This window comes from Rosa chinensis, chromosome 6 (assembly GCF_002994745.2).
Source record: "Rosa chinensis cultivar Old Blush chromosome 6, RchiOBHm-V2, whole genome shotgun sequence".
In the NCBI taxonomy this organism is placed as follows: domain Eukaryota; kingdom Viridiplantae; phylum Streptophyta; class Magnoliopsida; order Rosales; family Rosaceae; genus Rosa; species Rosa chinensis.
Window position 1 is genome coordinate 53,891,941 of NC_037093.1, and position 12,006 is coordinate 53,903,946.

The following is a 12,006-nucleotide window of genomic DNA, read 5'->3' on the forward strand; positions in this document are numbered from 1 at the left end:
CAAATTCTCTGGTGGACTCCAGATTTATCTTTTTAGGGTTTATTAATTGTAAACCTAGATTACTTCCGACTGCGTCAGGCGGTATCAGAGCTAGTCTTCCTTGTCTATTTTATTTACCTTTGTAGCAATGATGTAGGACGAAAATTTATCCCAATTTGATTCACAATTAAGACCTGACATTTTGCACAAATAACCCAAAAAGTCCAAAACCAAATCTTCTTGAATATTCCAGCGGCTAGTAACCACATTACGCGTGAGTTACCTATTTTCCAATCACTCTTCTTGATTCTACACTGCTTCTTTGCTTTGATGGTTTTCAGGCTAAACCGGGTCCATTCTCGTCCTACATCATTGCTATAAAGGTAAATAAAAGATACAGGGAAGATCTGCTCTGACACCGCTTGACGCAGTAAGAAGTAACCTGGATTTATAAACAATAAAACCTAAAAAGATAAATCAAGAGTCCACCAGAGAATTTGAGAAAAGCCTCTCATTTTTATTAAATTTGATACGATAAACTGCTCTTAATATATAGCATGATGGTGGTTATATAGGCATCCAAGTCATAATCTAACCATAATCATAATCTTACAAGAAATCTTAAAGAATCCAAATTAAAAAAGAAACTAAAAGCCTAAAGTAAAAAGAATCCTAAAACAAATGTAAGACAAGCCAAAAAATATTAAATCCTAAATCAGATAACTAAAACGATATATTTTGGCCAAAATCTGATAGGGCTTACTAAAGTGAGTCTTCATGAAGATCTCGTGTTTCCATTCTGGAAAGATATCATGCATCTCAAACGGACATTCTGGCCAAAAGTTGATCCTAATCTAATTCACAATAAAGTCCTGACTTTTTGCATGAATAACCCGAAAAGTCCAAAACCAAATCTTCTTGAATATTCCAGCGGCTAGTAATCTCAATACGCGTGAGTTTCCTATTTTCAATGACTCTTCTTCATTCCATGCCACTTCTTTCCTTTTATGGTTTTCTTGCTAAACAGAGCCCATTCTAGTCCTAAAGATAAATAAAAGAGACAGGGAAGACTAGCTCTGATACCGCTTGACGCAGTAGGAAGTAATCTGGGTTTACAAGCAATAAACCCTACAAAGATAAATCTGGAGTCCACTAGAGAATTTGAGAAAAAAACTCTCATTTTGTTTAAGGACACCTAGTTTGTGTGTTTGGCCGAAACTCTAATTACTTGTCTGAGTTGTAATAAGATTAGTCTTATAGATATTCTCTGAAATATCCTAATCATTATATGATTTAGTTTCCTTGTAAGACGTAGATTGTTTGCTTGTAATCCTCTACATAAAGAGGCTTCTATTATCAATGAAAGTACAACTCATTCTCTCCCAATTCTCTCTACTATTCTCTCTACATCTCTTTTCCTAAAACACATTTTTATTAAATTTGATATGATAAACTGCTCTTAATACAGGCATCCAAGTCATAATCTAATCATAATTATAATCTAACAAGAAATCCTAAAGAATCCAAATAAAAAAGGAAACTAAAAGTCTAAAATAAAAAGAATCCTAAAACAAATGTAAGACAAGCCTAAAAATATTAAATCCCGAATCGGATAATTAAAACGATATATTTTGGCCTAAATCTGATACGGTTCACTAAAGTGAGTCTTGATGATCTCATGTTCCCATTATGGAAAAATATCATGCGTCTCAAATGGACAAGCTGGCCAAAAATTGATCCCAATCTGATTCACAATTAAGATCTGACTTTTTGCACGAATAACCCGAAAAGTCCAAAACCAAATCTTCTTGAATATTCCAGCGTAACCTCATTACATGTGAGTTACCTATTTTCCAATTACTCTTCTTGATTCTACGCCACTTCTTTGCTTTTATGGTTTTCCTGCTAAACCGGACCCATTTTCGTGCAACATCATCAATGCCATGTGCGACTCTGAAGCATATGTTCTTTAAAAATTGAGATCAAATTTGGATTAATACACAAAAATGAGTTGATGGGAAATGAATCAAACTTCTACATTAAAACTTCTAAATATGCCTTATTGTCCCAAGTCTAGTAATTGGCCCATGCCATGTGTGACACTCTAAAGCATATGTTCTTTGAAAATTGAGATCAAATTTGGATTAATACACAAAAACGAGTTGATAGGAAATGAAGTATGAATATTGTACTTACATAGGCATTTGCAAGCATAATTAGCTATAATGAGCCACGCTCATGTCACCGCCAGCGATACCAAAACCCGCCAAAGGGGTGACCTACGGGAACACAGCCAAGCAGGCTACTGCCTGAGCCCAGGCGTACCCCCAGATCACCGCTAACGCGCAGCCACGCGCTGCGCCAAGATGGCATCAGAAGCTCCAGAAGTTGGAAACTGAAGCATATCAGTCCCACATCGAAAACATGGAGAAGATCAGCTCCCTCCTCACCCATAAAAGGTTCTCTCCTCTCTCTTCATTAATTACGCATTTACTACTTACCTACTGTTACTTTGTCAACATAAATACATTAACTAACTTAGGCATCGGAGAAGAGAAGACCGCCCAACGCGGTCTCCCTCTGACGCCATATGTATTTTACTTGACAGGTAAACGGAAGCTCTGAATATCACAAGTAGTGGTCCGCCCATTGGATCAGCGTTAACCAAGGTTCAGCTACCGCTGAACTTTTAGACATCAACATTGGCGCCGTCTGTGGGAATCCTTGGACAAGAGGTCATCCCACCACAACTACCCTGACTAGTGGTAGCGGGGAAAACGCTCAGTAGCAAGCGGACCAGTCCGAGGCCCATAGAAGGTAAACATTATCCGTGCACTATTCAATACCTAGCAGCAAGCTGGTCATCCCACCCCACAAACCTAGCAGCTAACGTTGACCCAGTGGTAAACGTTAACCGTACACTATTCAATACCCCATCAAACCTTGCAGCGAGGACCCAGCAGGGCAGCAGTCGCCCACCGGTCCGGGACCTCACAGCTATGTATGAGCTGGCAATAGTGGACCTCCACAAGGAAAACAAGGAGCGTGAACAGGAGCACATAGAGAAGGTCGAGGCCCAAAAGCAGGTGGCCACACTGATGTCAAAATTCGATGAATTAAAAAAGGCGCTGGAAGCAAACGCTAACACAGCATAGAGCGAGCAATCGCGGAGCACCAGACGCAGTCGACCCAATGCAGGCACTGCTGAACCCACCCGAAGTGATGGGCCCGCCTCCTCTGCCCCGCCTAATGATGGAGCAGGAGGCGGAATCACAGCCAAACACCAACCGCCCGGCAGCCAGGGCTAGAACTGAAGGTAATCCACCTACCCCTAGGCGGGAGCTGGTTTAGCAGAACCTCCAGGCGGGGCCTGCTGGTGACTCAACCGCCCTATTCCTGGAAAGGATGCAACAATTAGAGCAAAGGCTAATCCGGGCGGAGGCAAGTGCCCCAGCACCAACTCCAAATCCGCTCTTTACGTCTAGACCAGGACCATTCACCTCCAGGATCCTGCAGGCCGTCAGACCAGCACACGCAAAGACACCAAAGATGTCACATTACAGCGGCATGTCCGACCCCTTCGTCCACATGGACACCTCCAAAAAGGTCACTAACAATAAGGGATTTGATAACTCCACCCTCTGCCACTTATTCTGCGAAACATTGGACAGTGAGGCAATGAGCTAGTTCTTCGAATGCCCTCCAGGCTCCATCGACTCATTCCACGCACTGTTAGACAGTTTCCTCTCGCTGTTCATCCTGTTGATCGCCGGACATCACAACATAACTCAGTTGTTCAAACTCAAGCAGGGGGCAGCGGAAACATTGAAGGCTTTCATCACTAGGTGGCGGGCGGCAACATCTCAGTGCCGTGATCTCGACAAGACAATGGCGTTGGCAACCTTCAAGCAAAGACTCCTCAAGGGACCATTTCTCTATCATCTCAATTACAATCATCCAAATGCTGCATATGACCATGTCATGAGCGAGGCTCTGATCCATGCACAGGCAGAATTCATCACATATGAAGAAACCCCCCCACCACCGCCAATGCCTACCAAGTCTATTCAACCTTCCACCAGCCATCATGAGACCGCAAGCAAAACCTCTGCTATGCCGCCAACTAATAAGAAAAGAGAATGGCAACAAGGCACCTACTAGAACAAGCGGCAGAAGGACCAGCATTACAACAAGGGCAATCGCTCATCCCATGGGGATAACCGTAATAAACAGACGGAGTCCTCCCAGTGGTATGCAGTGTTCACGGTCCTCACAGCCTCGTATGAAGAAATATATGACCAGTGCAAGGACCAGATTCCGCCACCACCCCCAAGAAAATACCCAAGGGTAGGGAAGCCCAGGAACACCGGCAAATGGTGCAAATACCATGAGAATAACGGCCACAATACCAACAATTGCAACGCTCTCAAGACAGCTGTTGAGACTTTGTACCGCGATGGTAAGATGGAGCAATTCAAGATACGCCAACCACCACCCGTGGTTGCCAACATCAAACAAATGGGCCGCATCAATAGCATCGACGGCGGTGCTCCAATTACCAACATGTCCCACAGGGCAAAAAAACGTTATGTGCGCGCTAACCACCCTAACGAAGTTTGCAATATCCGCTACGAGAGGTCCGCTAAACTCCCAAGGTCTGGTTGGGAACCCATTACCTTCTCAGAGGAGGAGGAGCGCGGAGTGCATCTACCCCACGATGATCCATTCTTAATCGACGCCATACTCGATAAATGGTCAGTAGGGAGGGTCCTTACGGACAGCGGATCCACCATCAATGTCATCTTCAATGGTTGTTATGGAAAACTCCAGCAGAATAGAAAATTACTTCAGGATCATGAGCCATTGCTCAGCTTCTCCGGAGACATCACGCAACCATTGGGTTTTGACTACATGCGACTAGTTATCGGCGCCAGTCCATGTACGGCGGAAATCCATACAAAGTTCATCATTGTCGACTACTTCATTTCATACAATGCCATGATCGGTCAACCAACACTCAACAAGCTCAAGTGCATCATAGCCGGATACATGGTTCTCATGAAGTTCCCTACGCCCAATGGGACAGGCTGTGTGAAAGGAAGTTGTTAGCCAAATAGCCACCCTCAAGTATAAGGGCCAAGTTATAGTGTAGGGGATTATGAGTAAGGGATATCGTACCCAAGGGATTGGACAACCCACTCTAGCTAAGGAAAACCTAAAGGGTGCTAGATGAATATGCAAATGTACAAGTCATAAACAAGAGCTCACAAGTGAACCAAAGTTCATGGTGAATATATGCAAGATGGTGTAGTGGTTTGATTTTTGGCTTTGAAAATGGTTTCGAATCAAATTAACACAAAATGAAACTTAAAATGTAAACTAGGCTATGTTAAACTAAATGTGATAAAATGGATGGAAGTTAGAGCTTTAGGTTGTTCACCATAGCCTCCCTTGCATGCATTGATGTTCAAGCTATAAGTAATGCAATCCCAAATATCCAATTACCCTCTTAGCATCCGGATAAGACTACTAAGGCCTAAACTCCTTTTATTTTATCAATTTCCACCGGATAAGTGTGAAACTAACTACCCAAGAACAAGTTACATTACCGGATAAGTATCAATTCCTTGCTCCTAGATGCATAAAGATTTGCGTTTAGATAATCAAGCAAGCAAACCAATCCTAGATCTAGGTGATTTTAACTCACTACCCTCACATACACACCTAGTGTGCTATCATGCTTTCAATGTCTAAAGTTAGCTATTCTCTAAACATTGTTCATGTAATGACAAATACAAAGTATTTAAATTAGCTAGATTCAAATACAAGCATTCACTTCTTGAATTAGCATGTGAAGATGATCATGGAAAAATGCATCAAATAAGACTCAAACATCAATTCATTACAAGTTTGGCTAGGGCTTTCAACCCTAGCCCCAACAAACTAACTACTCACTCATAATCAAATACATAAGCTTCAACATGTTTATGAACATCAAACTAAAAAGTAGGGATAGAGAAGGGACTAGTGATAATCAAGTTGAGGATGGTGTAGATGAACTCATGTGATGCTAGACTCCTCTCCTTCTTCTTCAAAGGTTGATGATGGAATATGAGATGTAGAGATGATCAAGTGGTGAAATAGTGGAGTAGTGAAGCTTTTTGTCTATGAAATGGCATGGGTAGATGGAAAAGATGATGAAGGTTATGGTGGTGGTAATGGAGGTTTTATGAAGGAGATGAAGAGAGAAAGAAGATGTTATGGATTCAGAAATTGCTCCTTGAGAATGAGAGGAGAATGTGTTTAAATAGGGAAGAAAAAGAAGAGTGAAATGATGAGTGGCAAAAAAAATAATGAAAGTGGAGTATGGAAGGGGTTTGTAAAATATGGAAAAGATGGAGTAATGATGAAATGAAAGCAAAGTATGAAGGTGAAGAAATATGGAAGTGATGATGATATATATTAAAGAGAATGGAGTAGAAAAATATATCTAAGGAAAAAGAGAAAAGCATCTAGCTTTCTTCATGTGGGTGGGAATATGTTGAGTTGTTTTTCAGGTCACTTTCTGCCCCTTTATTCCTTCAATTATATATCCACCAATAATTCAGAATGGGCCTCTGACTTCTACATATAAAATGTTCCTCCATGAGTCTAGATCATCCTGGTAGAATCTCAGAGTTAAATTCATTGTGGTTCGACCGTAAATGCTTCTGAAATACGTACAGGTCAGGTTTTCCAGTTTTCATCTTTCAGAAGATTGGACTGACTGTTTGAAGGTTTTTCACTCAAAACTAGCTCTAGTACTCTTCATAACAAATGATCCTTTGGATGTCTAGGATGAAACTGGAGAGTTTCAACTCATTCAGAGTTTGTTTGGTCAGGCAGCTATCCCTCCTTTCTTGTCTAGCTCACTTTCTCCTAGCCGGAATAAGAAAATGTTCTAGGGTTGACTTTTTTGTGCATTTCCATTCTTCTCCATCATTTCCTAGCATGATAAAAAAAACATAATAAATAAATATAAATAAACACAAAGGTTAACCAAAAGTACAAGATTAGGGAAATAATGAAATTGGATTAGTTAACATTAAATTTGGATTTTAGAACAAGTAATTTTCATGTTTTAGGGCACAAATATGTATATGAATTATGATCCAACAAATACCCCCAAACTTGAACTTTGCTTGTCCTCAAGCAAACTAACCCAAATCTGACACTACAACAACTGCCTAATCATTCCAACAATTTCCTCAAGGAACACAATATAGATAGGGCATGAAAATCAAGTTAGGTTTTAAACTTCATGGATCATGGATCAAATGCTTGCGTTTTGAAATGTGTAGCATGTCTCTAATTTGTCATTTCAACGTACCAAAATTGTGAATGCATGTCAAACCATGTTAACCATAAACTCACAAGATATTCACTCTATTTTTCACACAAGTGTTTATGGGTTAACTAATCTACACTCAAAACAATCTCATGCAATACCGCCATATGCTTGCTCTTCAATCTTATCTCCACTTATCAACAAAATCACATCTTGGATGAAAAAGGGCTTTTATTTGATGTAATGAGGCTCAAGGTGAGGGGTTAAAGAAATGAAATGGAATGGAATAACAATTTTCAAGCAACTTAATAAGCAACAATCTTTTTGAGATTAAGAACTTAAGAACTAAAGATGCTCAAAATTTCCACTTTCTCACCACTCCCCCAAACTTAAACAAAAACTAATTATTGAATTGAAATGACATTCTTTTGATAATTTTTTTTCTTTTTTTCTTCTTCTTCTTTTTTTTTTTTTTTAATATAAAGTTAAATTGCAAAACAAAGAATACCCCCACACTTATTCTTTTCCAAGTACCCCCAAACTTGTTTCTTTTAGCATCATAACACAAACAATCTCGTATTGCTCATTAAGAAAACTTGAAAGGGTAAGGCAAATGTTTAAGTTAAGGGTAAACATTTATGGTGTGAAGAATTGAAAGGCTAACATAAAGGCTCAAATGGCAATCTAAGGATATTCAAATTTTTTTTTTTTTTTTTTGGGACATACTCATTTGGCCATGGTGGATTCCTAATTGCCTAAATCATTTTCAAGATGTAAAATTGAGACAAAGAGTTTCGAAAGATATGAAGCAAGTTCTAGAGATGCAAAGCAAATGAGATGTTCACTCATGAAGAAATTAGTGCTTAGAACAATGTATGCACTTCAATTAAGCTCAAATCTCACAATATGGCATGTAATAGTTCCCACAAATCTTACTATGTTTCTCTAGCTCAATATATTGATATGACAAATATGGTTATAAATGAAATCAAACACTTGATCCATAATGGTTTATTTTTAAAAAAATAAAGCTCGTTAGACCCAAACATTCTTTTTAGCCCACATTTATATTAAGCTCAAGTTCATCATTGGTGTTGGAAGGAACCAAAAAGAAACATAAAAAGTGCTAGAAAAGAAAAATCTTTTTTTTTTTTTTAACATAAAAAAATATTCTGAAAATAAAAGTGTAAACCCACCCCACACGTAGAATCTACATTGTCCTCAATGTATATAGACCCTAAATATGGGGGGGCGACGAACTAAGGGAAGGGTAAACAAACAAACAAAGACACAACTACAATTCAACCTAAGCAAGTGAAGGGATAGAAATGTCAAACTCTCGTTGATGGCTCCTTCTCAGCTTCTGTTGAAATGGGTTGCCTCCCATGCAGCGCTTAATAGTTATAGTCCTTCAGCTTGGACTCTTCTTCTTGTTCATCCATGAATCATCATAGGCCTTATTCCTTATCTCCTCAAGCTCATTTAGCTGTAGCTTCCTATGTAGGCCCGCTTCATCAAAATCCATGTTGAACTTCTAGACAGCACCATCAAGCCTTGTGCTCTAGCTCATTATCCTCGTTCTCCACCATTGTCACCCCGGACTTCTTGGGCCCCACTTGCACTTCATCATGGGCGGATGTAGACGTCTTTGGGCTTCTCATGTGGGCTTGGCGCCATATTTTAACAGGATTCGGTGGACACACGTGGTTGGGCTGATCCCCTTGATATCTGCTAGAGTCCAACCAATGGCAGTCTTGTGGGTCGGCCCATGAAAGGGTTGTATCTCGGGCCTCCATCCACGGCTACAGTTGAGGGCATTGATCTGAGACATGCCCTCGCACACTCCACATGCCATGACTTGTCTTTTCTGAGATTTTAGTGCGATTTGAAGATAATATTGAAAATGAAAAAGTTATCTCTTTGAAAACCGTTCGGTTCCCCCACGCGCCAACACTGCTTTCTTTTTCGAGATTTAGGGATATTTTATTCAAGATTCACTGACGGTTGGTTTGACTTGTCGATTGTCCAATAAAGGGTGGAGATTTTTATGCCCTATTTCAGATACTCCAATAATTCTAACAGCAATCTTTCTTAATTGCTTATCATCACCTTTCTTCAATTCTCGCATTCTCTCAACCCATCACCAATGGAACCACAAACCCAGCAACCAACCGAGGATGGAGAGAGCAATAAAGCAGTCGAGAGTAGTGCTAACATGTTTCACAGGCGGAGTGGTACCAGGTGGACTCCTACTACAGATCAGATAAGAATCCTCAAGGAGCTTTACTACGACAAGGGAGTTAAGTCCCCAACTGAAGAGCATATTTAGAGGATCTGTCTCCAGCTGAACCAGTATGGAAAGATTGAGGGCAAGAACGTCTTTTTTTGGTTCCAAAACCTTAAGGCTCGGGAGAGACAGCAGAAGAGGTCGACTTCAGATGTTCATGTGCCCATGCAAAGATCAGGGCTTGCTGGTGGATCCATTAATCTTAATTTTGGGTCAACTAGTTCTACTGGTGTTGGTGGATCCATTGATCTTAATTTTGGGTCAACTAGTTCTACTAGTGTTGGTGGATCCATTGATCTCAATGTTGACCCATATTCCTCCTCATCCTTCACTACTAGTACTAGTACTACTTTCCTTGAAATGAATGAAGAACAAACTGTCATGGAACAACGAGGAGAAGATCACCAGGAGATTGAAACCCTTCCACTGTTTCCCATGCACGGTGAGGACATCTTTGGTAACATGAATACTACTTCCGAGGGAGGTAGCGGCTATGGCTACTACTCCGGTGGCTAGGGCGGCTACAACGGTGGCTCTCGCAATTCCCTTGAGCTCAGCCTCAACTGCTTTGGAGCTGCTGACGGCTATGGCTACTACTCAGATGGCTGGGGTGGCTACAATGGTGCCTCTCGCATTTCCCTTGAGCTCAGCCTCAACTGCTCCGGAGCTGCTGACTTGGCTTAGTATAGTTTTTTTTTTTTTTTTTTTTTGAAAGCAATTTCAATGAAAAAGTCTAAGCATGGAGAGGAAGGGTTAACACACATTTACACACAAAGTACACAAACAAACTAACAACTAAGTAAGATATATAAGAAATTTAATGCAAAAGAAGGTTTAGAATTTGCTCCCCCTTATAGATCACAAGTGCTCCAAAAGTCACCAACAATCACCCACAACAAGGCATGAAAGCCTTACAGTCCAATACTTTCAAATTTGGTGATGCTATTTCAAAAAGGTGGCTTCAAGGGAACTCATCATCCTTCACTTGCATCATAAGCATGGCTACCTCCAAGTAGGGCTTTGCTTTAAAGACATCTTGCCGGTCTGATGATTCTCCAAATCAATGAAGAGGAACAAGAGGAGCATCCATGAAGTACATGACCTCCTCTTCAACTCCCAAGCTAGCTAGCAAGTAAGGCTTCAATCGGTGGCCATTAACTTTGAATGTGCTACCATTACTTGGGTTCTTGATCTTAATGGCACCATGGGGAAAAACTTGCACAACTTCAAAGGGACCATACCACCTTGATCTAAGCTTTCCCGGAAAGAGTTTGAGCCTTGAGTTATAGAGGAGAACAAGTTGCCCTTCCTCAAATGTCTTCTTGATCAACTTCTTGTCATGATAGGCCTTGGTTCTCTCCTTGTATAGCTTGGCATTCTCATATGCCTCCATTCTAATTTCGTCAAGCTCACATAGATTAAGTTTCCTCTTCTCTCCCGCCTTAGCAAGATCAAAATTAAACTTCTTGATAGCCCAATATGCTTTATGCTCCAATTCCACCGGCAAATGACATGCTTTTCCATAAACCAACCGATAAGGTGACATGCCAAGTGGAGTCTTGTAGGCGGTTCGGTATGCCCAAAGTGCATCTCCAAGTTTGGTGCTCCAATCTTTCCTTGTGATCCCCACAACTTTCTCTAAAATGCTCTTGATTTCCCGGTTTGAGATTTCAACTTGACCACTTGTTTGGGGATGGTAGGTAGTGCCAACCTTGTGCTTGATGTCATACTTCTTGCATAGAGCTTCAAAATGCTTGTTGTGGAAGTGGGATCCTCCATCGCTTATGATGGCTCTTGGAGTGCCATACCTTTGAAAAATATTCTCTTTGAGGAACTTGAGCACAACATTGTGATCATTCTTTGCACTTGCAATTGCTTCTACCCTCTTAGAAACATAGTCCACTCCAACAAGGATGTATTGATTGCCATAAGAGCTTGGGAATGGTCCCATGAAGTCAATGCCCCAACAATCAAAAATTTCCACTTCCATGATGTTTGTGAGGGGCATTTGATTCCTTGAAGCAATGTTACCACTTCTTTGGCATCTATCACAAGTACTAACATAGGCATATGCATCTTTGAAAAGAGTAGGCCAATAAAAACCACAACTTAGTACCTTGAATGCCGTTTTCTTCCCTCCAAAATGACCTCCACAAGCAAGTGTATGGCAATGGGAAAGGATACTAGGAACCTCCTCTTGAGCTATGCATCTTCTCAACATTTGATCCTTGCCAAACTTGAACAAATATGGGTCATCCCACAAATAATGGCGTGCTTCCTTGAGGAACCGCTTCCTTCCTTGGTAATCAAGCTCACTTGGAATGTACTTCCCTTCACTTGCATGGTAGTTCACCAAATTAGCAAACCATGGGAGCTCCTTGACATTGATGTTGAACAATTGCTCATCCGGAAA